Below are 27732 nucleotides of genomic sequence, written 5' to 3'. Positions count from 1 at the left end.
TTACCCTATACATCAATATAGGCATAATTACATATACATGAAACAACAAATCAACAAGTAAACATGAATAATCATATGTGCTAACTTAGGATGATCCCACGCATTCCTCTAGTCCAAATTTTACCTATCAATGTAACTGTTATTAAAGCAGACCCTGCGAAAACTTTTGAAATTGTTTTCCTCTATCATATGTTTGCATTGATGGTAGCTATTATAAGTTTGTTTATGCTGAGGTATATCTCAAACAGTCTCTACTGTTATAGTACCAAGTCCAACAGCCATGTGAGATGTATAAAGTTTTATCCAATAAAAATAAGTAGGATGCACTTTCCCCACAAGTGAGCAATTAGAATCATAACTAATTCAAAAATTGGAATCGAAAAAGGACAAGACAAGTGATTAAGAAGACTGCTTTTATAAGAATTAAAAAGACTTAACAGTTAACTCTTAAAATGTAGACCAATCTTACAATGAGAGTTGCGTGTCTCCAATGTACTGGTAAATTGAACATCTCTTAACATAATGGAAATTAAGAGTATCTTAATGTACACAATATCTAGAAGAACTGTTCATAGATGACACACATTGGTATTCCTCATCAGGATAAATGATTAGACAATATATTTGGGCTTCTTATATTGATAACTACAATTACAATGTATGGTAATGATCACTGACTCTGACATCAAATAATGTATGTACCTTCCAGTGATTAATTAAGATCTTATTACAGTATTAAATGAATACAAAGGCCTTATAAATGGACCCAAACACAAAATAAATGATTTCCGCTATCATGTGCTTTAAGAAAATGGAAAATCGGTCTTTGTAAAGCATCAAGTTCCAACCCATCATCATGATTGCAATTGTTGGGATGTTTGAAAATTTCAATAGCTTCTCTAACTTTCTTTTTCATTAATGTTCCTCCTTAACTAAGATCGCAGCTTCATAAATGCATATATCATGTGAATATGCATGCTCAGATAAAGCTGATGTCTCAATTCAATCTGAATAAATATTCGAGCTATGTTCCATGAACCTCACTTGAAATGATCACCCAGTGTCGCCGATGCAGCCACATATAATCAATGCAATAATTAATTGACAAAATCAAGGTTGATTCAAGAAGATAATTAATTGACAAAATCATGCTTCCAATCTTGTTATAGGGTATCAAAGGATATTAATATAAATTGTACAGTTCCTTCATGCTAGTATTGATATATGTGCATGAAGTGAAGTAAGAAGATTTAGTGCATGCCACTAAGAGTTTAAGATCAGCCAGTCCAGTATCAATGGTCTTGTACTTGGACAGCAATTGCCATAATAATGAACTAGATTCAAACCCTTTTCATAATGCTTATTGTATGTTGTATAATTAAGTTGGATTTGGAAGAACAGACAGTTCTTAAACATGGTTCCTAAGCCAAATGGGTGTTCCAAGTTTTATGGTGTACTTCCTGGCACTGTCACAAGGCGGAAGTGAGGAAGTTATCCTTTTTTTTCCATTCAAAAACTAAAGGTTTAGGGTCTATATTCTATGTGACAACCCAATTTCCAGCTCCTTTAATTTCTCAGCTGACCTTAATTTTCTTATCTAATTGTAGTTTAATGATGTAATCAAAATATTCTTCGAGACTGTTGCTTTCTTATGAATAAATTTTCCCTATTGATAATTTGCTATTACCCCATCATTGTCTACCTTTATTACTGCATACAACAATCATAGGATTCTGCAAAATGTGATATGCGGTTATTTCTAGGAAATTTGCATCATTTCTGCTTTAAACCTTAAGAACCATACTGTAGATGAATGTAGTGAGTTTGATGGAAATTAAATTCAGACTATTGATCAGGCATATATAACTGTTTAATTGACCATCCCTGAGGATTGAAACTGTGTGTCACATTCAATTTCAGTAGCAATCTCTATACCACTAGATGTGTGATTGATTGTTGAATGAACAACTATCAACCACACAGTGAATACCAAAGTATGTAATTCAATATAAGGCACAATGGACCCTCAGTTTCACAAACACAAATATAAAACTACTTTATGAGGAAGACAGACTCAGCATTCCTAGTTTGACTCAGCATTGAATTGCATCACAACTGGCCTACATGGGTCCTCTTTGAATACAGTGACTATGCACAAAAATTGGCATACAAGGAATCATTCACGTGGATGTATGACTAGGCCATCTACAGCTGAGATCAACGTAAAAAGCAAGTGTTGGTACTCCAGGGTGAATAACTGGATGATTGATTTGATTTTGAATTTCTTGTGGGCATGGTAACAATAAATGGACAGGTAGCTGAGGTATTGATTGGATAAGAAGAGGAGTTCTCAGAGCCATCTGGATTGATATATCTCTGTCAATTTTCTAGGATATTAAGTTGTTCAGGAAGAAAGCGATGACATCAGGAGAAAACTCTCCCCTCAGCTCTGTTGCTAAATCTGGTTGTAATCCTAGGCACATTGAATGCAAAGTTTAGTCTCACAATTATCTTTATCTAGGTTGCCGATTCGGGTTCAGGTTCGAAGAACCAATTCGCCGGTAGGGCAAAATTTTGAAATGGGATTGGGTTCGTTTGGGTTCGTTAGTGCAAAAACATGTAAAATATATATATATATATAGCCTATAAGCATGACTTAAGATTAGAATGTCTCATAATATCATATAAACAACAAAAACACCATAAACTTGTAATCATAGCATCATAGCATCATATACTTCAAGTTCAAGTATCATTGTTTCAAAATTCAACTTGCAACAATTGGAACTTTATAATAAGTTTAATTGTTTAAATCCTAAGTTACCAGTTCGGGTTCGGGATCAGGTTTGACGACGTGAACCCGGTTAATGGGTTGGGTCCGTCCGTACACACACACACACATATATATATCGAGACTAGTAGACCATTGTGTACTTCTTTGTTTGAAATCAGAAAGCAGTACAGCTTTTTAGTTTATGCTATAGTTCCGTCCTTATCCTGGGCAGAAAGCAGTTCTGATAGGACGCCCACTACAAATGTGTTGCTTTGGCTCCTTTCTGCCTTGGTAGTGATAGTGAGCTGCTGTTATTTTCATGATTATATTCAGTGTCTCTTAGTTAAAATCTCACACTGTATTTGTTAATCTTAGTCTCTCGAGATGAGCTTGTGGTCACTAATTTATACAACAAAGGATAACAATCGACATATAGGATTCTTGTGATTTCAAATTTAGCTACATGAGTTTGAGAATAAAGAGCATATCATTGCAGTTGCATAGAGCTGAAAGCTCTGATGCTTTAATTGATTGAAAGTTTTTCCAGATTTTTTATTTTTAACATTAAGAAAATTTTACAAATTTTATCTCATTTAGTGCCTTGTTCACGCCTGGGTTCGCCCAGGTCCGAATAGGGGTCACCCCAGGGGCCCTAGGTTCCCTGTGGGTTCGTGAACCCATGGCCCCTGGGGTGAACCTTGGCTGGACTAGGCACGGACCCAACATGAACCTGGACCCACACAGACTCAGTCCGTGTTAGCAACCTATGAAGAGACTGAAGACAAAGTAAATTAAAATTATAAATAACACTTACTTGTGATATAATTTTGATTGCGAGGGGTTGCAGCAATTGGAATCGTTGGCTATGGAGGTACCACCAACTAAGAGCATCCTTCTTAAATCAATGACAAAGAGCGTCAATACTTAGACCCCTTGCATTCACAAACTCTATGAGCTCATCTGAAATCAAATCTCGCATATCATCATCAGGAAAGAGTCTAAGGAATGTTGCCTTGTACCCATCAAACACTTCTAAATCTCTATATAGTGGAAGCCTTCCCGGCATGTCAAGAAATTGCTTGCTATAATATTTTGGTGCCAATGCATAGGCAAGAAGTTGTAGAGGAGTGGTCATCTTGTTCCATCGTTCTACAACAATTGCTTGCAATTGTTTGAAGAAGGTCTCCTCAGGGTCTTTCTCTTTGTCATTTATGATTTTCTTCATCTTCTCAAGCATTGAGTCGATGCCATCATACACCTATCCAATACAAGGCCTATCCATGTCAATGCAGCGAAGCAAGCTCATAATGGGCTCGATGAAGCGAAGGAGATACTCCACATTTTTCCACCATGAGTCATCCAATATCCTTACCCTAAGTTTTTCTGCCCTCTCAATGTTGCTTTGCTTCCATATAGACCAATTATTGCTGATCACCATATTGCAAAGTGTCGCTTTCATTTTTACAAGTCGTCTCAAGACGACTAAGTTAGATGCAAAACGGGTCTCAGCAACCTGTAATAGAAATTAAAGCAAAAAATACAATTAAATGGAGACAAACATGTAAAAAGAATACACATTACACAATCAAGTTAAGAAAATCAGAAAATGTAAAATACTAATATTAACTTTTTAATTAAATTACTACTTCAAGTTCATTTACTTTCAATAGCTCCAAATTTGAAAATAATCTGAAAATTCCTTGAGACATGTGGTGGTTCGTGATGAACATCTGGATGTCCTTAGCCTTTTCATACACATCTTTGATCCACCCAGTTTTATTCTCAATCTTTTGTAGCATAAGATTGAGTGAGTTGACCGCACAAGATGTCCAAAAGATATGCTAATATCACTCTTCAACCAACAAACCAGCAGCTCTACAATTCTTTGTGTTGTCCGTTATGACTTGAACAATGTTTCTAGGTCCCACTGTCTCAATGGCAGCGATCAAAATATCAGCAATAAATTGCCCATCTTTTACTTGCCCCTCACAATCCACGAAATTCAAAAACATTGCCCCTTTAGGGGACACCACTATGACATTGATCAAGGGACAGTTTCTTCGATCTTTCCACCCATCTGAAACATGGGTACCCCTGTCTCAATCCATGAATCCCTTATTGGCTTCAATGCATCCTCAACCCCTTTGACCTCTCTTTCCAAAAGGTGTTGCGTATCTTCTCATAATCGGAGCCCTTATACCCTTTTGGAGCTTCATTGACACTTTTCAACATCTTCTTCTAGTATGGGGAGCGAACAACACTGAAAGGCAACCCATTTGCATATATACATCTCGCTATATCTTGGTCAACAATGTCCCGACTCTCATTTTGAAATGAAGTTTCCAAAGGTCCTTTTCTTTTGCATGGAACGGGTGCTTGAGTTTCAATGGCAGGCTCAACTGCAGTAGTATAAAAGGGGTGGTCTTCTATCACAATATTCGAAGATGGGGGCTACATTCCCTTTGATTTTTTTTAATGGGCATATTTTGTCTACGTGCTTCTCTCTCTTCTACCTCTTCATGCTCCATGATATATTTTAATCCCATCTCATTTGGTATAGGAGCATTTTTTTTCCCAGGCATTTCTTGACTCCTCTCCCAAGTATTCCACACAAATGGTTTGCCACCCTAAAATATGAACTATTCCTTTCTTTATCACAAACATTTCCAACGGAATCCCCCACCTCCAAGAAGGGGTCTTATGATATCAACATACTTCCACAAAGGAGAATCAGAATTTGGTTGTTGTTCATTATTGGCATTGCCTATGGAGGAAGAGGTAGATGCCATTATAGTTCTGTTGACGTGTATTTTGTACACTGCCTAACACAGAATAAAATACCCAAGGGTACCTTATCCTCTCTTGAATAAAGCCTCTGATTGCTGAAGATGTCGCGAAGAAGGATCAATCAGGGTGACTCCAAAGTTCTGTAATGTAGGGTCTCTACGTGTGGATAAGCACCAGTGGTCGTTGTGAATGTTGTTTCATCAAGGGGCCTTACGTTTCCGTTCAGGAATAGATTTCCCTAAAACTAACAAGTTCCCAAAAAGATCAAAAGGTAGGGTTTGCAAGAGATGAATTCTAATCTAATCCTAAGAATGACTCAATGTAGGCTAGACTTGGTAAGATCCGACCAATTTCAGTATTGCCAAGGAATTACAACTCTACTGAGATTGATGCGATCTTCTAAGGTGATTATTGGTTTTCAAATCATCAAGAATCATAGACACTACCATGAAGGTACATATCAATAATTCAATAATGATTGAAGGTTTAAGCAATCCAAATATTTCCAGTTGACCACACAAGGCGTCCTTACAATCAGTAAGAAGCTCGTGGTTTGGAATGTGAATCTCACCAAAGATCAAGCTCAACACTTAGTCCTTCAAATTTAAACACTACTTCGACTGAGAATGATTCAAGAAAGTAAACAACCATGAAGATAACCACGAGAATTGCAATAAAACACCACAACTTCAATATTTTATTGATCTCAAAGTCAACATAGACAACAATTGCTTGAAATTCTTTCTTCAATGCTCAATCTTGCTACAAAATAACTTTCTTCTCAAAAGCTCTAATCTTTTAATTGCTATTCTCTATCTCTCTCTTATTTCTAATTTTCTAATTATGAAATGAAAATGAATGAGGGTATATATAGCATCCTCAATTACAATGAACGGCCCAGATCAAAAGAAGATCAACGGCTGAGATTTTGACACCTAAACCCTAATTAGGGTTTTATTACAAAAAGTTCCCCTTTTATTGAACAATATTAAATGCATAGCCAAATATTTAATTGGCACAAAAATCTAGGAAACATAGACCAATGATAATTAAGGTGCCACATCATCTATAACAATCTCTCTTCTAGAACCTTGTTCCCTTTCCAATGCTCCTTCTTAGCATATGCAGTGAATCTGGACACAATTCCTTCAATCTCAGCAATAGGAATCTCTAGAAGATTCCTCATTCGTTCTTCCAAGTGGATGACCTGATCGAAAGCCTTGAGAAGAGCTGCATCCCATCCAGGCTCGAGTTCTTTGATTTTCTCAATCAGGAGCATAGTGGCGAACATTTGATCTCTTTGCTCATCTGTGATAACATTCTCATCTTTGCAAAAGATGACCTTGACCTTCTCTTCCAACTCTTGAAGATTCACATCTGTCTCATCTTCAATCCTCCTGCCAAGAATAGAGCATAACACCTCAAACACCTTGTCCTGAATTGGATGGATGACCTCCTCAACTTGATTGCATTTCGTACTAATGTCTTCGAAAAGAACTTCCTTCATCTGAAATAGAGTTGACCACTGGAGTAAATTATGAGCTCCTCCATCCATTATCTTTTCTTGTGCTAAGATCTTCCTTGATGTTTGCCTGATTACTTGCAGAACAGGAATGATAACATCTCTAGTGTGGGCAAAGGCGGCTCCTGTTATCATTAGGTTATGAATGATCTCAAGGACCTGGATAGCTCGATGGGTAGTCTGCATCATTCTTGTTGCGAACTCAATGGCAACGGTATGGGATTTGTCAATCCAAGAGCTCATAAGCTGAACCAAGCTCTTAACTCTTTCTGCCTCACCAACTGATTCAAGGGGAAGTGCTTGCACAAGAGATACTGCTGGATCCTAACGTCCCAAAGGCTGATTGAGATGGCTAAAGTAGCCTCTCCAAGCACCGACCTCTCGCTCAAGCTTTCTTTTCTTTTCCATTTCTTCTCTAAGCTTGTCTTTAAGTGCCTCAAATGAATCAGTTGCCTCATCCAGTGTTTGCTCGGCTGTGAGTGGACCAAGCTCAAATGTTTCTACATCATACTCTTCTGCAAGGATTTCACCTTCATATTTGTCCACTGCCGGTGTAGCTATCTGCAACTTCCTGGACCCTGTCTCATCTCTGATCATTTTGGACATTTTGGTAGCCTTCCTTCTCTCTGTCACTTCCTGAGAATTTCCAACAAGGCCTTCTAAATCAATTACATTATCTTCATCTTCGATCACAATCACCCTTGTTAGCCTCTCCTTTAACCAATCTGGAATGGCGGACCTTGTCTCTCTAACTTGTATTTCTTTAGGCACTGATCCCTCTTCTCGGAGAGGAGATGTCACTTCATCATCATTCTTGTCTTCATGTAGCTCATTGACTTGGGGAGATTGACTTGATGAACGTTGAGGTGCTTGCCTTTCTTCATGCTTATCATTCTGGACCATTGATTCCATAGATTCCTCAACTTCAAGTACCCTCTTCTCTTGTCCTTGACTTGTCCTTTTTTCATGTCGGGAAGATGTGCCAGATGAGTGATCTCGATGGGCCTCTTGCTTCTTCTTAGAGGGTTCCCTTTTCTCAGGTCTTTCTTTCCTCTTCGCACTCCTAGGATGAGGATTGCCTTCACTTACGCATCTAGGGTGAGGATTGTCTTCATTTGTGCTCCTAGGATGAGGATTGCCTTCGCTTGTGCTTGCTCCTCCTTCCCCTGGCCTTTCCTCCAAAGTAAAAGTCATCGATGTGTTCTGTTCTCTCAACTTTTGATGTTGTATATCCACCCATCTGCGAGTACATGACAAAACTGGAGCCATCAAAGTCCTCAAGTCTGTAATCTCAGGCTCGTTCCAATCTATCTTCACTATTTTGTCCTCTCGGTCATAAGATGATTGGAGATGTCTGCCACTGTCTTGGGCTTGGTCGGCCACTCTGTAAACTTTGCATTTCCTGATGAGATCTAAAGGTAATCTGGAATGCATCTTTCTTTTCACCTCTAAATCACTTGAGAGATTCATCAAAAAGTCCTCTATCTGAAATTCGTGCTTGTACTTTCTACCAACTGTTTCTTCTATATATCCATAAGGATCAAAGTTCTCTCTCAAGGCAAAGAATGAAAATGAATATAAGGCCAATTCTTTCTCTGCATCATCCATGGCTAGAGCATTAGGACATACCTCAACTGAATTCCCTAGTATGATAGGCACAGGAATTCCATTTCCATGCCTGTGTCTGAATGCCTTTGCATAAGCTGCCAACTGCCTAGTCACCTCCAGTAACACTATCCTGTCTGTCGGATATCTTGGCAACATATATGGTGGTGAAGGACACCCATGAACTCTAATATATGTAAACTTCTGGAATTGGATAAACCAAGCACCATACCTCTTTACAAGCACCTGTGCATCTTGAGATATCCGATTGTGAATCCCACCTTGCAATGTCCTGGTGATGTTCATCGTGAAGGTATCATTAACTAACTTGTAGTTACTTCCAGGTGGATGATGCAAATGAACATAAGATTCACAAACTCTAACTTCCCCCGGTCCTCTTCCGATCGCTCCTCTATGGATAGTCCTGCATATTCAAAACTCCTGATCAAGGCATATATGATGTATGAACTCATGTGGAAGGACTTGGTAGCCTTCAGTCTTCTCAACTGTACGTCCAAGCAATGGCTAATAATTCTAGCCCAATGAATTGTTCCTTTCCCTTGAACTATCACTTGGATGAAGTAGAACATCCACTTCTCAAAATAGAAGGCTTGAGGAGCCCCTGTAACTCGATTGAGTAAGGTTATCAAATCTCTGTATTCCTCCTGGAAGTCGATCCTATGTGGTGTGTTGGGAATCTTGCTCAGGCGAGGACGACTTTTGAGTAACCAATTCTTATTGATGATGCTCAAGCAAGTGTCTGGATCATCTTCGTACATGGACCTAGCTCCTTCCAAGCTTTTGTAAATCATATCTTTATGTTCTGGTAGATGGAGAGCTTCACTAATAGCCTCTTCTGAAAGGTAAGCCAAAGTGTTTCCTTCCTTGGACACGATTGATCTTGATTGTGGGTCATAATGGCGAGCACACTCGATCATCAGCTCATGACACTGGATTGCTGGAGGGAAGCCGGCCGCCTTGATAATGCCACTTTCAATTATTCTCCTTGCGACAGGTGATGGCTTTCCAATGTAAGGGACCTCTCGAAACTTCTTCACACTGAAGTTTCCCAAGTTGGTATCTCCAATGTTGTTCCATTTTGACACTTTCTTAGTCTCCAATTCTTCATTCTTTTGATCTTCTTTCATGAGAGTTGGACGACTGGTGGATGCTCCTGCCTTTGGGGTCGCCATCTTGATACCTACACAACATTTCATAATGAGAAATATAGACTAGATTTAAGTTTAAATTTTAGGAAACTTCATGATAAATCTTTGAATTATCATTTCCTAAATATGACTACGCAATTTGAGATTCAAAATTTCAAAATTTGGACAAGGGAGATCTCGCCATACCTCTTCTTGAGAACTAACTCTAAAAAAAAATGATGCAAAATTAGGAAATTCGCTGGGCAAAATGAAGATCGAAGGCTCTCCCTTCAACAAAATGGTCTTCCTCTAGACTTCACAAGCATTAACTTTACCACCTCTAGCCTTCAATAAAGTTCGCACTCCTTGTTCTTCAATTCGCACTTGAATGGATGATTAAAATAATGAAAACATCTCCAAATATATAGGCGCTTACCATTGAAATTTCCCATAGGCCGACTTGGAAAATAGGCCAAAATAAACTAAAAATTATAAAAGGAGAAGGCCGACTTAATAAAAATATTAAAATAATATCCAAAACGCTCCATCTTTTATTTTAAATTAATAATAATTAATTTCAAACGCCTTTATAATTAAAAATTTTGATTTTTTAAAGGCTTAAATTAATTATTAAATGCCCATGCGCTCTTATTAAATGCCAATTTAATTAAGATATTTCAAGGTTTTAGCGAATTTGGCATTTAATGCAATTTGAAGGATATTGGCGCCTAAGTATGGGAAGAATAAGGGATATCAACAATATCGCTCTGGTCCCTTGGAGAGGGACAAGAGCGCCCATGCATTTTTGGCCTTGTATTTCTTGTTTTTCACGTTCAAAGTCTTATCTTGGACGTCCAAAATAGCATTTTTATTGGGAACCTTGAGTTTGATTTATTCCATCTTTGGAAGGAGTGTATCTTAAAACATTTTCGCCCTGGTCCCCTGGTGAGGGACAGGAGCGATCTTACCTTTTGCCCTTGGTCCTTGTCTTTTCCAATCGCCAATTCATGTTGCAGGGCAATCAAATAATCTTCATTGTTCGTTCTATGCATGTTCATCTTGCTTTCTTAAGACAAAATGAGTTCCTCTTAAGATTTTCGCCCTGGTCCTCCAGTGAAGGACAGGAGCGATTTTTGCATTTGTGCTTAAGATAGTCGATTCTTGGGGTCAATTCCTTGTTTATCATCCTTTGAAAGGCATTTTTGACTTTGCACAACCTTGTCTTGGCGTGGTCTTGGAAGGAAATGATTGATTTTAGGAAAATCGCCTTGGTCCTTGAGTGAAGGACAAGAGCGCCATTTAGTTCTTGGCACAAACCCTTGATCGTATCATCTTTAAATTACCTTCAAGGCGAAAAACGTCATTCCTTATTCCATCTTGAGTGTTGGAAACAAAAGTGGCATTCTAAAATTAGGCATACTTGAAGATTTCGCTCTGGTCCCTTGGTGAGGGACAGGAGCGCCCTAGCCAATTTTCATCAAGTCTTGTGGTCTTTGCGACTTCGTTCTTCCTTGTAGCATTTTAAATATCATCGCCATCTTGTGCCTTGACCTGGATTCATCCAAATTTGGGAAGGAAGACATGATAATGTGTTTTTCGCCCTGGTCCCTTGGAGAGGGACAGGAGCACCTTGGCCATTATGAGTTCACTTATGTTTTGCCAACTTTCAAAAATTATCTTCAATGGAGTGATTACACCTTCCTTCCTTCATCTCAAACTTGAAACTCGCTTTACCTTTGCCAAGAATTTGTCTCTTGAGAAAATCGCTCTGGTCCCTTGGAGAGGGACAGGAGTTTCCTTTGAAAAATCGCTCTGGTCCCTTGGAGAGGGACAGGAGCGCCTATTGCAACTTGGGTCGATTTTCTCCTTTGTAGGCCACTCAAGTTATATTCAACGAATAAAACATACTTCTCTTGACCTCCTCAAATCGCGAAATCACTTAAATCTTGTGAGGATAATGCAAATTTGGAATTCAAGCTCCAGTCCTTCAATGAGGGACAGGAGCGCCTTTTGTCCTCAAGGTCAAATCATTACAATTTTCATCTCAAATTTCCTTTGTTGGGGAAGATACCATCCTTTTGCAAGCTATGAACAAGAGCCCAAATCCAAAAAAGGTCCAAAAAGGGTGTGTTTGAAGAAAATCGCTCTGGTCCCTTGGTGAGGGACAGGAGCGCCTTTATCTTTCTAGGCCAAAAGTTCAACCTTTCATTGCTAACGACTAAGTCTGGATACTCCATTATGCTCATTTCATCCTTCATTGCGTCCTTGATGCTTCAGTTCGATCAACCAAGATCAAAAATGATCTAAATAAGCCATTTCGCCTTGGTCCTTCAGTGAAGGACAGGAGCGAATTTATCCTAAACCTTAAAACTTGTCATTTTTGAGTCTTCAAAATCTTCAAAATCTTCAATTTGCGTCCAATTATATCCCCTGGCGACCCTGCACAAAACAATTAAAACAAGTCAATAACCAAGATGCACCAAATATCATTTTCGCCTTGGTCCCTGGGAGAGGGACAGGAGCGATTTTATCTCTATAAGTCAAAATATCCAAAATTTAGGCCTTCAATCACTTTACAAGGCATAATTAGGTCATCTCCAAGGCCAGGAATCGGTTACCGAGCCTTCAAAAATTTGGTCAAAATTTATCCAGACAAAAAAAAAAAAAATTGCACAATTCCATCATTAAAATGCTAACACTTAGACCTAAATTGAATGTGCCCTCAAAAACCCTGACTGGACCTATCCTGAGACATACCTGACCTTCCTGACAGGCTCATCCTATTTCAAAATTTGCAACCCTCGGGAGGATGCTTAATAACCTTCAAAAACTTGACTAGACTTGGCCTGAAAATATCCAATAGAAACCCCTAAGGCTTAACCCTAGTCCAGACAACTCACTCACTTAATCAAAACCCTAAAAAGCAGAGAAGAGAACAGGCAAAACAAAAGCAAAAAGAGGGGGTCCCCATTTTAATGGGGCGATGTGTGAAATGGTCACAACAAGTTCCTACAGCAAGAAATTTTATACACATTCAAAATAAAAACAAGAGAATGGAAAGAAAAATAGGTAGATCTTTTGGACAATTATGAATCAAAGAGAAATGAAAATATTTAAAAAAATTAAACAAAAACAAAATAAAATGAAAAAAAACTTACCTCTTTCACCCAATAGAAACTTGCAAAGGAGTAGGAATGAAGCACAAACACTTGATCAATCTTCACAAATCGATCTTCCAACTCCATCTTGCTCAATCACCTATTTGCTCCAGCTCAGGAGAAAACAATCTATTTGCACACCAAGTGAGACATAAAACCCAACATAAGTTATTGTAATTCCACTTTTTAGGGTTGTGGACACCAAAAATTTATTAAATTTGCAAAAAAAATAGCTTTTTGGCAGACTTTTCCACCTGGTTCGCCCAAGTCCAGCCCGAGTTCGAACCTAGTCCGACCAATTCAAACCAGGCCATGTGGTCATGGACCCTGTTCGGACCCACATGCGGACTTGCCCCGGACCATGACCCAAGTCAAACCGGACCAGAACCAAGGGCCTGAACTGCCAAACTGAACATTTTAGATCTTTATGTTTTCATTTGGTTTGTTTGTTTAGAAGTTTGAGCATGTTGGTTTACTTTGTTTGAATGGTGTTTGCTTGTTTAAATGGCTTCCAAAGTAATAAATGTTTTTGCTTTGATTTTCTTGGATTTATCTCCTTTTTGTTAATGTCTTTTTGTGTTTTAAATGAGCAAATAATTTATCTAATTAAACAAGTGAAATAAATTAATCTAATTTAATTGCTTCAAGTTAATTAAACTAAATTATTCTAAATTTACTAAATGCATTTCGTTTCCTTTATGTATTTTTGTGGAGTAAATTGATTAAAAAAACTAAACTCATTAATTAGTTATAAATAGTTAACAAATACACTAAATAATCAAGATTAATTTAATTAATTTAATATAGTTAATTGAATGAATGCAACCAGTTTGATTTTTCAATAAATAAAACAAGAATTCAAATTTACTATTTGCAGAGTCTATACAGAAGTAGGAAGCTAACTTTTTCTTTTCAATATTTCTGACAACAGCAAAAGTAGTAAATACAAGAAAAATTTCAGTGAATCTTTGACACAAACAAACATATCCTCTTTTTCACAGAAATTACATTGCTTCTTTTCAAATACAAATGACAGAATTTTTAGTTTGAAGCTTTTCTCTTAAATTAATAGTTGATGCTTGCTAGTGAGTAACTAATATCAACCTAGCGAATCCTAGTATCTTTTTAAGAACCCTCTGAGAATACCATGGGAAAAGCCTCTTGGGAATCTAAGTTTTCTTGTAAGTAGCTTTTGTATTGCTTCTAGAAAAGATGTGTTTTAACTTTTCTTTTATTTGGAAGATTGAAACAAATGGAAAGCTTCAAAATAAAAATAAAAACAAAGCAATATAATAGAAGCAAATCAGCTACTCTAAACATCTGTATACTAACATATCCTAAACTAATAATTAATAAACAAATTTATACTAATTCACAAACAATCTTTCAAAAACAAAATCTAATCTATCAAAACAAAATCTAAATCTAAATTACAAGAAAGGAATCCACACCTAGAGCTGAATGTTGCAGTTACAGAACTGATTTAATGGTGGTACAAATGTCCTAAGAGCTCCGAATCTCGTTTGATTTCCTCCTACTATAACAACATGGTAGTGAGTCACTCTCCAAAGTAAAGGCAGGCTTAATAAAACAAGATAAAGGTGTTAGGACAAGATTAACAAAAACTTAGCAATGGTTGATTTGCATATTTAATTAACACAAGTCTTAGGAAAGCTTCAAAGTAGGTTATGGCTTGACTGCTTCACAGTGGGTTATGGTCTGACTGCTTTACAAACATCTAGACGCTCCGAATGACTAATACAGTTATTTTGTAAACATGTGTGATTGGGAAACATTGCTAGCATGGGCAGATTTTAATTGATTGTGACTGAACTGAAGGGAGTCTCATGTTTTTTAAGTTAATCAAGCATTTGAACCTATGCTCCCCCAAGTTTCAACAATGTGGACAGCAATGGACAGGAAGACATGTTTCCATTATAGAATTCTTTTTAGGCCATTTTTTATGGGACGCCAAAGGATGGCTATCAAAAAAGTAATGAAATTTCAATTATCCATATGATAACATTGATAGAGCATTCATCATAGACATCACAGAATCTTAATACATAACATTAGACTTGAATTGAGATTTCACATGAGAATTGACAAACAAATTACCAAAATTTTAATACTTTCACTATCAATGTGCATATATATTATACAGAAATTACAACAAAATGCCCAAAGGCTACAAGTCTCGACTATTAAATGACAAAAACATGGAACATATATAGCTATCTCTAATCAGCACCTGCATCAAAATTAGAGTCTGAGTCCAAGTCACTTCCACCATGAGGGCCTGCATCAAGCAAAGAAACCCCAACTAATCCCTCTTGTGCCTCCTCATCAACCTATATAGCATTTTTGGTATCAATATCCCAACATGAGGCTAGAGAGTGACAATACTCAAGAGTGTATTGATCCTATAGCTGCAAGGTACTATGTACAGCCACCAACTTCTCCAATCATCTAGAGGTAAGGTTGTTCCTCTTGATTGACAAGATGAAGCTATATCCAATTTCTCTCTACGACAACAAAATTGCCAACCTATGAAAGGAGGTGCATGGAAAGTATCCCCAACTTTGGAGCATCCTTGCCATGCCACATCCACAATCCAATAGAGTCGATCCGAGTCAATATAACCCTATTCATCCTCACCTTTGGTTTGTTGAAAGTTGGACCATGACAATGTAATGTCCCCTTTTCCAATGCCCTAGTATTTGCCCTAAAATCACAATCTCAAGCAAGGAATGAAGTAGAGATATCATATACCAATTAGATCCCAATTGAGACCCCTCAATCATGTTAGATATAGAATCGATCCTTCCTACTAGTAGGGTTAGGGACATTATCTTAATCATTATTGTAAATTATATAATATGCATATGGGATTACCTTAAAGCTTTCCCCAATAACCTACCCACATTATGAAGCACCATGGGAGATCATATAAGAGGCCTCGAGCCTGTCCATCAAGCCCAGCAGGGAATGACACCCACCATTCAGCCTCCCAGTCCCACCCGGGGTTACCCAACTTGAATGAACCCTTACGCTACTTGCATTCCTTATATGCACATCTCTCCTCCATAATGGGACGGCAGATTGGCTGAAGCTTTATTTTGCAAATATTCCTACTTCATTATTAATTATACATTAGAAGCGATAGAATATCTGCATACAATCCTACTTCCTATCAAATGAAAGACCAATAACAAATTAACCAAACCATATTGCTATGCACTCGACTTCATACCACGATATTTGATAAATATGCAACTGCTGTTTAATATATATCTTCTGAGTCTGCAACTCTTATTAGATCGAATGCTTATCCTTCTCTTCAATGTTCCTTCCTTTCCAAATGTTCCTTCTATCTTTAATATCTTAATGCTTCCATATGAACAGATGTGTCTTTTTGAAAAACGATATCCATTTGAAAAGACACACCCTTTTGTTAACACACTCCCGTATGATTAATCACTGCTTTTCTTTTACTTTAATTGCTACCTTATTGTTCTCCCTAACCACTGCATTATGCATCCTAATAGCTACCTTTTTAACACTGCATATTAGTTAGACATCCTTTGCAACATTATCTCATTAAGTTATTTGTTGTGTGTTAATTTCCAGCGCTCTCTTGACAGGACAATTTATCGAGATCTTTATTTGTAATAAACATGTTTGACTCCCTTTTATCATTGACTCTTGAGATTTTTATATCAAATTCAATGCAGCTTCTTTAGTATTACTGTCATGATGAGGATTGACCATCTTCTTACATACTGATCGCTGCTATTTAATCTGCATATTAGTTTCATTTAAATTAATGCAACTTTATCTTTTTCTTCCTTTGCTGTTAGTCTGGGTCTGATCGTATTTGTAGAAAATTGTGAAGTCTTACAAATTAAGACAATTTTCTGAATTTATTTAATTAGGATAGTGACTACGAATATGTTAAAGTCGGTGTCATAATAGTGAAAAATGTAATCCTGACAGGGGCATGACAGACAATTGACAAAGGCAAGCCACTATGTGCTAAATAATGATGACTCTTCATCAATAATCATTTTTTGAAGGGCCTTCATGAGCCCTTCATTCACTTCTTCAACATGAGATGGAGGCACTCTTCTCAGTCTAGCTACATACCATTTGGAATTTAGAGCATAGGTTGCCATATGAAGTAAGGTGTTCATAGTGTTCCACCACCACATCACAATGGTCCTTAAATGCTCCTCATAAAATCCAAAAGTAGGATCCCTGCTATAAATGACTTGCTTCATCTGCCCAAGCATGCAATCAAAGGTCTCATAAATCTCTCCAAGGCTAGGAGAGTTTGCATCCACACATCTTATGACTTGCACCATAGTTGGACTACTCGCAGGGTACTTGGCGAGTTGTAAAAACTCGCCCAGTTTTTAACCCTAGCGAGTTTTTTTTACTTTAACTCGCGAATAAAACTCGCTGAGTTTTCGGTGAGTTTTTGCCTCAGCAAGCTACAGCAAAAAACTGAAAAACGTCAAAAACACAATTTTATTCATCATTTTACCTTGGGTTTTTTGCTGAGAAGGGGGAAGAGTGACTCCAACACTCTCGCAAGGTGATTTTGAGCGATTCTTGCAAATTCCAAGTGGATTTGAAGGGGATTTGAGGTGGTTTTTCAAGAAAAATCAGATTCTCGGGTTGCTTTTTTAAAACATTTTGTTTAGTTTTTGTTGAATCTAGATGAGTTAAAATCATTTCTAAGTAGTCTAAAATCTTTTTAAGTTATTTGAACAAGATTTAACACTAGTTTTGACAAGTTTTGTTGATTTTTTCACTATTTTTTTTAAGAATATCTAGTTTTCCAAAAAAATCAAACCCTAATAGTTTTTTTTTTCTTTTTGAACTTTGAATGATGTCTAAATTTTTTTCAACTAATTTAGATAGTTTGCTAAATTGTTTAACTGAAATGTTAACCTTTTTTTTTCACTTTGTATGTGTAGGTTAACTAAGCATTAATTATGGCAAGTTCCAATTGGCCACAAGAACCATGCCCATCTGGATATATAGGCACCCGTCCTAAAGGTACTAGAGATAGGGCTTGGAGGTATGCCTATGAGGGACCGGATCCTGAGACAGTTATTTGCATAAAGTGTGAAAAAATACTTCATGGAGGCATCAACCGCCTCAAATACCACCTTGCAAGCATAGACAGGCATGATGCTAGAGAATGCATTGGGACCACTCCTGAAATAAAAAGACAAATGAATGCCCTACTTGCAGCTGGGAAGAGAAGAAATTGCAAAGGGAGAGGGCAAACCTAGCCATGAGATCAGCCATAGCTGAATCTCAAGGTGCTTTTATTGACATTGAAGAAGAACAAGAAGCACTTAAGGGCATAGTGGGCTCTCGGCGTGGCCCACGTATCCGTGAACCCACCACAACCTTGCCCATCGCTTCTGCTTCCTCTAGTAGAGTACCTAGCACTGGCAGTGGCACTGTTACATCGCGATCAAGGTCCATGGGTGATTATTTTGTGCCCAAGAACACACCTGGAGCACAACCATCATTAGAGGCCACTAGATGGAATAGGGAAGCACATGAGAAAGCCGACATTGCATGTGATGATTTTTGGTACTTCAACAAAATTTCATTCAATGTGGCAGACAATCCTTTTTGGCTGAATTTGGTGACTGCAATGACAGTTGCAGGAAAGGGGTACAAGGCCCCTTCTCGCAAGGATTTGAGTGGGAGGTTAGTAAATTACTAAATAGTCCACTTGATTTCATTTTTAATTGTATTTTAGATTTCTTGTTTATTGAATCAAAATTGTGTACTAAAAACTAATTTCACTTTGTTCTTGTAGGTTGCTCACAAATGCAGTTGCTAGGGCAAAAGAAGTGGTGGAGGAACAAATAATTGAATGGGCAAAATATGGCTACACCATTCTTTCTGATGGGTGGACAGATGGCAAGAACCGCACCATCATTAATTTTTTGGCTACTTGCGAGGAAAATGTAGTGTTCTTGAAATCGGTTGATGCCTCCAGCAAGGTGAAAAATGCAGAAACATTAATTGGAATGTTGGAGCACGTTGTCATGGAGGTGGGGAGTAGAGAATGTGGTGCAAATCAACACAAATAATGCAGCAACATGTGTCAGTAGGTAGAATCTTTTTAAATTATCACCTTTAGCAATATTTTCATTTGTTGTGGCTTTGTTTTTCTTGGTTGCATTTTTCTTAAGAATAACTTCTTTTTTTGCAAGTAGAATCCTCCAAGAGAGGCACCCCACTCTTTTTTGGACACCTTGTGCAGCACATGTCCTTGACCTTCTTTTGGAGGACATAGGAAAACTTGAGTGGGTGACTCCAGTTGTGGAAGATGCAAGGAGGATCACCAAATATATTTACAATCACCCTTGGGTTCTAAATTTGATGAGAGAGCACATCGAAGGGAAATATTTGGTGAGTGCTGGTGTCACAAGGTTTGCAACGATTTTCTTGACGTTGCAAAGCCTTCTTGCTGCATTGACTTCTTTAAAACAAATGTTTGAGAGTGGAGCATGGCTAAACTCACCATATTCAAAGAAGCCTAAAGGAGAGGTTGTCGCATGCATAGTCTTCGACAGCCAATTTGCACAAAGGGCTGCAAAGATTGTGAAGGTAACTTCAAAACTTTAATTTTTAATTACTCTTGATTCAAGTCTCTCATTACTAATTTGTAACTTCATTAATTAATCTTTTTGTAATTTGTATTTTTCAATTGTAGGTGTCAGAGCCCTTGGTTAGAGTTCTCCGCTTGGTGGATGGGGATAAAACCCCAATGGGTAATATTTATGAGGCCATGGATAGAGCAAAGGAGTCTATCAAAAATTTCTACAAGGGGGATAGACTCAAATTTGATCCCATTTGGGAAATTATTGATAGGACGTGGAACAATCAGCTCCACCAACCCATTCACGCAGTAGGGTACTTCCTCAACCCTCATTTTAGGTTCGAGGGTTCTTACTCAGATCCTAATGGAGAGGTTATGGAGGGCCTCAATACATGCATTGAGAGGATGGCACCCGATGTTGAGGAGAGAGACCTCATTGTGAGCGAACTCCAAAATTATGAGGAAGCAAGGGGTAAGCTATTCTCTTCAGAGCTGGCTAGGAGAGGAAGAACCACTCAAACCCCAGGTATAACATTCGCCATTTGGATTTTGGTATCTAAAGTGATTGACAAATTGATAAATTATGTTTTCTCTTTTGTAATGTCCGTCAACATTAATCATTAAATTTAAATATTTCTGTGTGGTCCTCTTTTTTGGCGCCACTAAATTTGAACTATTAAATGTATTTTTTTTTCTTTTGCTTGGCCGACTTACCCTTTGGTGGTAGGGTCAAACTCGGTATTTATAGGGATCAAATTTCATTTTTTGGGGAGCAGGTGGAATTTGGGAATAATAGTCTGTCTGATCTGGAGCGTAGCTGCCTGATCAGAACTCTTAGCTGGTGCGTAGCTTCAGCTAAGCAAATCGCCTACTTGTTACTGCCTAATGTCATTTCGGTTACATGTAATGCATTGATTTGGTGCGAATTGTTATTGTGTTTCATTTCTAAGTTGGGTCGAGATTTTTTACAGTGGTATCAAAGCACTTAAGACCTGCCAGCCTGTGGGCTACGGCTTATGCCCTTCAGCCAGAGGGACATCCGTGCCTTAGAGTGAGAAAGGAGGAAGTTCGAAGCGGCTCAAGGAATAGGAGACAAAGGTAAGAAGATGGGGGATCAAGATCCGCAGGATAAATTGAACGACTTCATGAAGAAACAGGACCAGACCAACCAAGAATTGTTGAAGGCCATACAAACCCTCACAGCTACGGTTAACCACATTACAGGTGGTTCCAGCAGTGCTGAAGAAAGTCGGCCAGAACATTCGAATGGAGGAGGACATAGCAGAACTATGCATGGGCATACTCACACCCAACCTAAGTTCTTGCCCAGTTCAGATGGACGACCAGAAGGAGAACAGCGCAGCTATGCCAATATTGTGCAAGAGTATTTGAACCTGAGCACTGAAGCCCAAGCAGCCATTACCTTCAATCAGTTCTACAATGCCAGGCGTAGTGACGAAAGACAGAATCGTGGAAACAGAGACCTCCAATATAAAATCAACAAACTCTCATTGCCAACTTTCGATGGATCTGGGAAGATGACAGCTCAATCGTGGATACAGAAGTTGGACACGTACTTTTCCCTCAGCCCCATGACTGAAGAAGAAGCTGTCAAATTCGCCATCCTACATTTGGAGGAGCTGACACACAAATGGTGGCATGATGGCATTGTGACCCAAGGTTTCGGACAAGTTAAGTCATATGCAGAATTCACTCAGAAGTTAATAGAGAGGTTTGACAGGAAGGACCCAGAGGCATACTTTCAGGAGCTGACCAGGCTCAAGCAATTTGGCACCATAGAAGAATATGTTTTAGAATTTCAAAGGCTCACTGTGATGGTATCTGATGTCTCAGATAGAAGACTTACCTTCTTCTTCATCGAAGGGTTGTCTGATTCTCTTCGGGGCTTGGTACGAGCTTTGGAGCCAACCACCTTAGAAGATGCCTTTCGAAAGGCCTTAAGCCTTGGGGATTCCACCAAGAAAGGGAAGATCACCATGAAAAATGCACCAGCAGAGCCAGCCAAGACACTCTTCCTTAAGACAAATCCCCCACCAAAGGCACCGCCTATGGATCTACTGGGACTATCAAGGAATGAACTTTGCAGGAAGGGGTTGTGTTATTATTGCAAGGAGAAATGGAGCAATCAACACAGGTGCCAAGGGAGGGGTCAAGTTTATTACATCGAGGTGGTTCCCGATGATGAAAGTGAAGGGGGGGCCACTGAACAAGACAACATGGAAGATGAAGGCTTCGTCTGAAGGCACTTTGGCAACATTATCTGGAACACCTCGCTTTCATTCTCTCCGAATGAGAGGGGTTCTGCGAGGACAGAAGGTGACCGTGCTAATCGATGGGGGAGCCACACACAACTTCATAGACAAGAAGACGGAGGCAAGGTTGCGTTTAGAGATAGAAAACTTTGAAGGATTTGATGTCCTGGCAGCGGGAGGGAACATCCTTCCATGCACAAAACGAATACCGCAAACAGAGCTGATTATGGGAGGCCATAGGGTGAAGGAAGACTTTTATGTCGTAGACATCGATGATACAGATATAGTCCTCGAGGTGCAGTGGCTCCACTCCTTAGGAGATCATACTACCAACTACCAAACTCTGGAGCTAAAATTCCAACACGAGGGCAAGGAGGTTGTTCTCAAAGGGCTCTCAAGAAATGGTCCTATGATGGTGACAGCAAAAAGGATGGAATGGTCTTTCCGGCGGAATCAAGTCGCTTGGGCCGCGAAATGTTTAGTCACAAACACTAACGCTCCGAAGGAAGAGAGAACATGCCATAGTGATATATAGATGATTTTGGATAAGAGATGGAGGGTCTTTCAGGAAGTTCCAGCAGGTCTACCTCCTAACAGGGGGTTTCAGCATGTGATAGAGCTCGAAGAAGGGGCAAAACCTGTAATCACCACCCCATATCGCCATCCTCGGATGTACAAAGAAGAGATAGAGAAGGCTATAAAGGAATTATTGGATATGGGACACATTCGCCCAAGCTCTAGCCCCTTTGCGTCATCTGTTGTCCTAGTCAAGAAGAAGGATGGGACATTTAGAATGTGTGTTGACTAAAGGGCTCTCAACAAAAAAACAATTAAAAACCGTTATCCCATTCCTAGGATAGATGAGTTGATAAATGAGCTACATGGAGCAGTGTATTTCTCCAAAATTGATCTGTGTTCAGGCTACCATCAGATTAGGGTCAGGGCTGAGGACGCGCACAAGACAGCCTTCAGATGTCACTTTGGGCATTTCGAGTTCTTAGTGATGCCATTTGGGCTAACCAATGCCCCTACTACTTTCCAGTCATGCATGAATCAGGTATTCACCCTTCAATTACGGAAATTTGTGCTAGTTTTCTTTGATGACATCCTGATCTATAGCAAAACATGGGAGGATCATCTGAAGCACATAGAGGTGGTACTCGATATTCTAGAAAGGAACTCTTTCTACGCCAAGATGTCTAAGTGTGAGTTTGGGATGGTTGAGATTCTATATTTGGGTCATAAGATCAGTGCCCAAAGGGTTAGTGTGGACGAAGAAAAGATCCAGGCAATCCAGGAATGGGCCACCCCCAAGAATTTGACACAGCTAAGAGGGTTCGTGGGCCTTTGCAACTACTACAGGAGGTTTGTGAGGGGTTTTTCCCAACTTGCAGCACCCTTAACAAACTTAACAAAAAAAGGGGCTTTCAATTGGAATGACACAGCACAACAAGCATTCAATAAGCTCAAGGAAATAATGAGTTCGTGTCTCGTTTTAGCCATTCCAGATTTCTCTTCTTCTTTCTTGCTTGAGTGTGATGCTTCGGGAGAGGGCATCGGAGCCGTATTAATGCAAAACAAACACCCTATAGCATATGAAAGTAGGAAGCTCACCCGGACTAAAAGAGCATTCTCGATTTATGACAAAGAAATGTTGGCTATCATGCATGCTCTTGCCAAATTCAGGCAATACTTGGTTTGCGGGAAGTTCGTGGTGAGGACAGACCATAACAGCTTGAAGTATTTCCTTAACCAGCGAGATTTGAGTGACCGCCAACAGAGGTGGGTAAGCAAGCTACAAGCCTATGATTTTGATATCGAGTATGTAAAGGGTAAAAACAATATAGTGGCAGATGCTCTATCCAGGAGGCCTTATCTATGTGCCATGTCTGACATATCCGCTGACTAGCGGGTAGCGATCACAGCTGAGTATGCCAAGGACTCATTTGCTAATGATATCTTAGAGGGAAGAATGGCTGATGATAAATATCAAGTGGTTGAGGAACTCATCCTCTATAAGGAACGGGTCTACCTTGTGCCTTGCTCTAAGGTCAAGAACAAAGTCATTCAAGCCTGCCATGATACCCCCCTCGCTGGGCACCCGGGGTTCTACAAGACATACAAGCAGGTAAGGGAGCATTTTACTTGGAAGGGGTTGAAAAATGACGTTTTGCGGCATGTGAGGGAATGCGCAGTGTGCCAACAGAACAAGGTCGAACATATACCACCAGCTGGGCTTTTGCAACCCCTGCCCATACCCAACCAAAAGTGGGAGAGCATCTCAATGGACTTCATCACAGGCCTACCCAAGGTAGGAGGTAAGGATTGCATCTACGTTGTGGTGGATAGACTTACGAAGTATGCCCATTTCTTTGCTATTTCTTCAGAATCCAAGGCACCCCAAGTTGCAGATCTATTTTTCAAAGAAGTTTTTAGGCTCCACGGGTTACCAAAAAACACAGTGAGCGACAGGGACAGCAGATTCATCGGCCTGTTTTGGCAAGAACTTTTCCGCTTGGTTCACACGAAGTTGACCCCTAGTACAAGCTACCACCCTCAAACTGATGGGCAATCTGAGATAGTCAACAAATGGATTGAAGGGTATTTAAGGAATTATGTGACAGGGCAGCAATCTGCATGGGTGAAATGGCTATACCTCGGAGAGTTTTGTTACAACACCATGCATCATATGTCTATTAGAATGACCCCTTTTAGAGCACTCTATGGATACGAGGCTACATCATTTATGGATCTCCTTCTCTCAGACAGCAAGGTACCCAGTGCAGGGGATATGATGCAGCAGAATGCGGATATTATGAGGTCATTAAAAGAAAATCTGCAACGTGGCTAGAATCAACAGAAATTGTATGTTGACCAGAGGAGGACTGAAAGGGTTTTTGAAGCAGGTGATATGGTGTATCTAAGACTTCAGCCTTACCGACAAACTTCCCTCAAAGGAAATGGGGCAGAAAAACTGAAACCCAGGTATTATGGGCCCTATAGGATCACAAGAAAGATTGGAGCAGTTGCATATGAACTGGAGTTGCCACCGGAAAGCAGAATTCATAACGTCTTCCATGTTTCGCGTTTAAAAAAGGCATTAGGTCAGCAGATCACTCCCTTGGCGGAACTACCCCCTCTTGATGATGAAGGCAAGCTCATCCTCGAGCTTGAGACAGTGCTGGATGTTAAGGAAAAAAGGCTACGCAACAAGGTCATACCGCAGTACCTAGTGAAGTGGAAAAACCTGCCCATTGAAGATGCCACCTGGGAGGGAATAGAAATATTCGAGCATCCAAACCTGAAGTTGCTAGAGGACCAGCAACAAGCTGAGGGAGGGGACTGTAATGTCCCTTGACATTAATCATTAAATTTAAATATTTAAATTTAAATATTTTTGTGTGGTCCCCTTTTTTGGCGCCACTGAATTTGAACAATTAAATGTATTTTTTTTTCTTTTGCTTGGCCGACTTACCCTTTGGTGGTAGGGTCAAACTCGGTATTTATAGGGATCAAATTTCATTTTTTTGGGAGTAGGTGGAATTGGGGAATAATAATCTGTCTGATCTGGAGCGTAGCTGCCTAATCAGAACTCTTAGCTGGTGCGTAGCTTCAGCTAAGCAAATCGCCTACTTGTTACTGCCTAATGTCATTTCGGTTACATGTGATGCATTGATTTGGTGCGAATTGTTATTGGGTTTCATTTTTGAGTTGGGTCGAGATTTTTTACATCTTTTCTCTTTGCTTTCTAACTTTTCAATTTTTTTTATTTTGCAGATGCTCATCCTCTTCCTCCTCAGTGTCATCCAACGTGAAACCAAATCCACCCCCCTCCTCCATAGCTTGCCTCTCGAAATCAGTGATGTCATCCTCGGAAAACAATGGAGGCTGCTCCTATGATGTCCAATCACTATAAGGATCTATATCATCCAAGTCAATTTGACCACCTTCTACTTCCTCTGCCTTCCTTACGCGCAATCGAAGATTATATTGCACGAAGACAATGTCATTGAGGCGTTTCTGCGAGCGAGGAGGCACAGTCACGCGAGTCACGCCCATTGCAGACTTCTAGGACTAGACCCTCTAGTTCTACCTCTCCCCCAGTTTTTGCTAGAGCTGGCAAGAGGAAGTTGTAATTGGAATGATGTATTTACTTTTGGTTTTACAAAAAACTATTTACTATTTTGCTTCCAGGCTTCCAGCCATTAGCATTCCTCATGAGGATGCGATTTTGTAGATACTTTGCATTTAAATATATCTAGAATCAGCTTGTTTCTTTTGTGTTCTCATTTATTGACTCATTGGATGCATCTTCTCATTAAATTTTGCAAAAAAATGCATTTTTAATTAAATTTAAGCATGTTTTTAAGTTTCCGATTTTTTCGCCAAGTTTTTCCCGAGTTTTTTTTTCCAGGCCTTGGCGAGTTTTGCCGAGTGGCAAGTGGTTCAACTCTGACTTGCACAACAAGCTCAATGGAGGAGTGAATATGTATGCAAGTGCAAACAAATTATTAAAAATAATATTTTTAAAAGATTAAAAATTTAAGACTCAAATGATATAGTTAATGCTATTACAAAGAATGAAAATAATTTACAAGGAACATCAATAAATTAACTTTTAAAATTTTAATAATGATAGGCAAAGCAACATTTCTCTTCTCATTGTGGGCCACCAATTATCATCAACAATCTTTTGTTTCACACTTCTTCCTCCAAGGGTGCTTTCATACGACCATCTATCACACTTTGAATTATCTGTCATTGATTGTAAGACCTACACCTCAACTATCCTCTCTAGAATCCATGGGCTTGATGAAATCCTTAAAAAGCCCTAAGCAAAGCAAGTGAAGTGTGACAATCACACACACACACACACACACACACACACACACACACACACATATATACATATAGCCTCTAACACCATTGCCTTTACCCAAATTATCTTCCCAATGTCCTTCAATGTGTCCAATGCAAAAACACATGAGGTCCAAAAAATGTGCTTGGAAGCACCCTCCACCATCATGACACACATTGGCTGAATCAATCAGATTCACCACTTGTACTACATTAGAGGATCCAACCTTTTCTATGGCATTTTTCAAAATCTAAAATTTGAAGTTTGCATCCTTTCTCTTCCTTGAACAATAGATAACTCTAAGAAAATAAGAGCAAGCTGAATATGTGACAATGATACTGACGAGTGGCTGATGTTTGATATCAATCCACCTATCCATGATGGTAGAGCAACCACCCCTTATCCAGTTTTGCCTCATTTTTTCAATCAACACACTCACCTTAAAATATTCTCTATCAAGGAGCATAGTGCATAGTTTATGTTCTTCGAGTGGGACGAATGAGAGACCAACAACTATAACACCTTTTGAAAATTGCATGAAATAAGGAGAACATGCCACATGAAATGATATGGCATGAGCATAAAAAAACTTAGCAATAGAAGACTTGGCTACCTCTCATGATTTTATATTAAACAATCTTGCAACACTAGTAGTTCTTTTCTTTCCCTTGGCAGAAGTTGAACCCTCTCCCCTTTTAATTCCAACATTCACAGTTCCCATAGGCAATGACACACAAGGTTGCATACTCTCCAATGGAAATCTCTTCTTTATTTCCTCCCCCTCCATATGCAACCTAATAATCTCGACCTTCTCAGCTAGAGTTATAGCTTTGCAACCTTTTACCCCTTGTCCATCTATACAGAAAATATGACAATAAACTCTAGTATCGCTGCCCCTATAGTCTTTGCACACAAATGACATAACCATACTCTACAACCACCTTAAAAAATATTGTTTGTCTATTTGTGCTGCA

The 27732-nt window shown here is 39.1% G+C and overlaps 1 protein-coding gene across 1 annotated transcript in view; it reads right to left on the bottom strand.

Annotated features, from left to right (window-relative positions):
- Nucleotides 1-27732, bottom strand: part of LOC131052010 (nudix hydrolase 15, mitochondrial) — a 57333-nt gene that overhangs the window by 1347 nt on the left and 28254 nt on the right. The window lies entirely within an intron of this gene.

This window comes from Cryptomeria japonica, chromosome 10, assembly GCF_030272615.1.
Source record: "Cryptomeria japonica chromosome 10, Sugi_1.0, whole genome shotgun sequence".
Classification (NCBI taxonomy): domain Eukaryota; kingdom Viridiplantae; phylum Streptophyta; class Pinopsida; order Cupressales; family Cupressaceae; genus Cryptomeria; species Cryptomeria japonica.
Note: the sequence above shows the minus strand (reverse complement) of the source record. Positions and strands in the feature narration are given on the sequence as shown.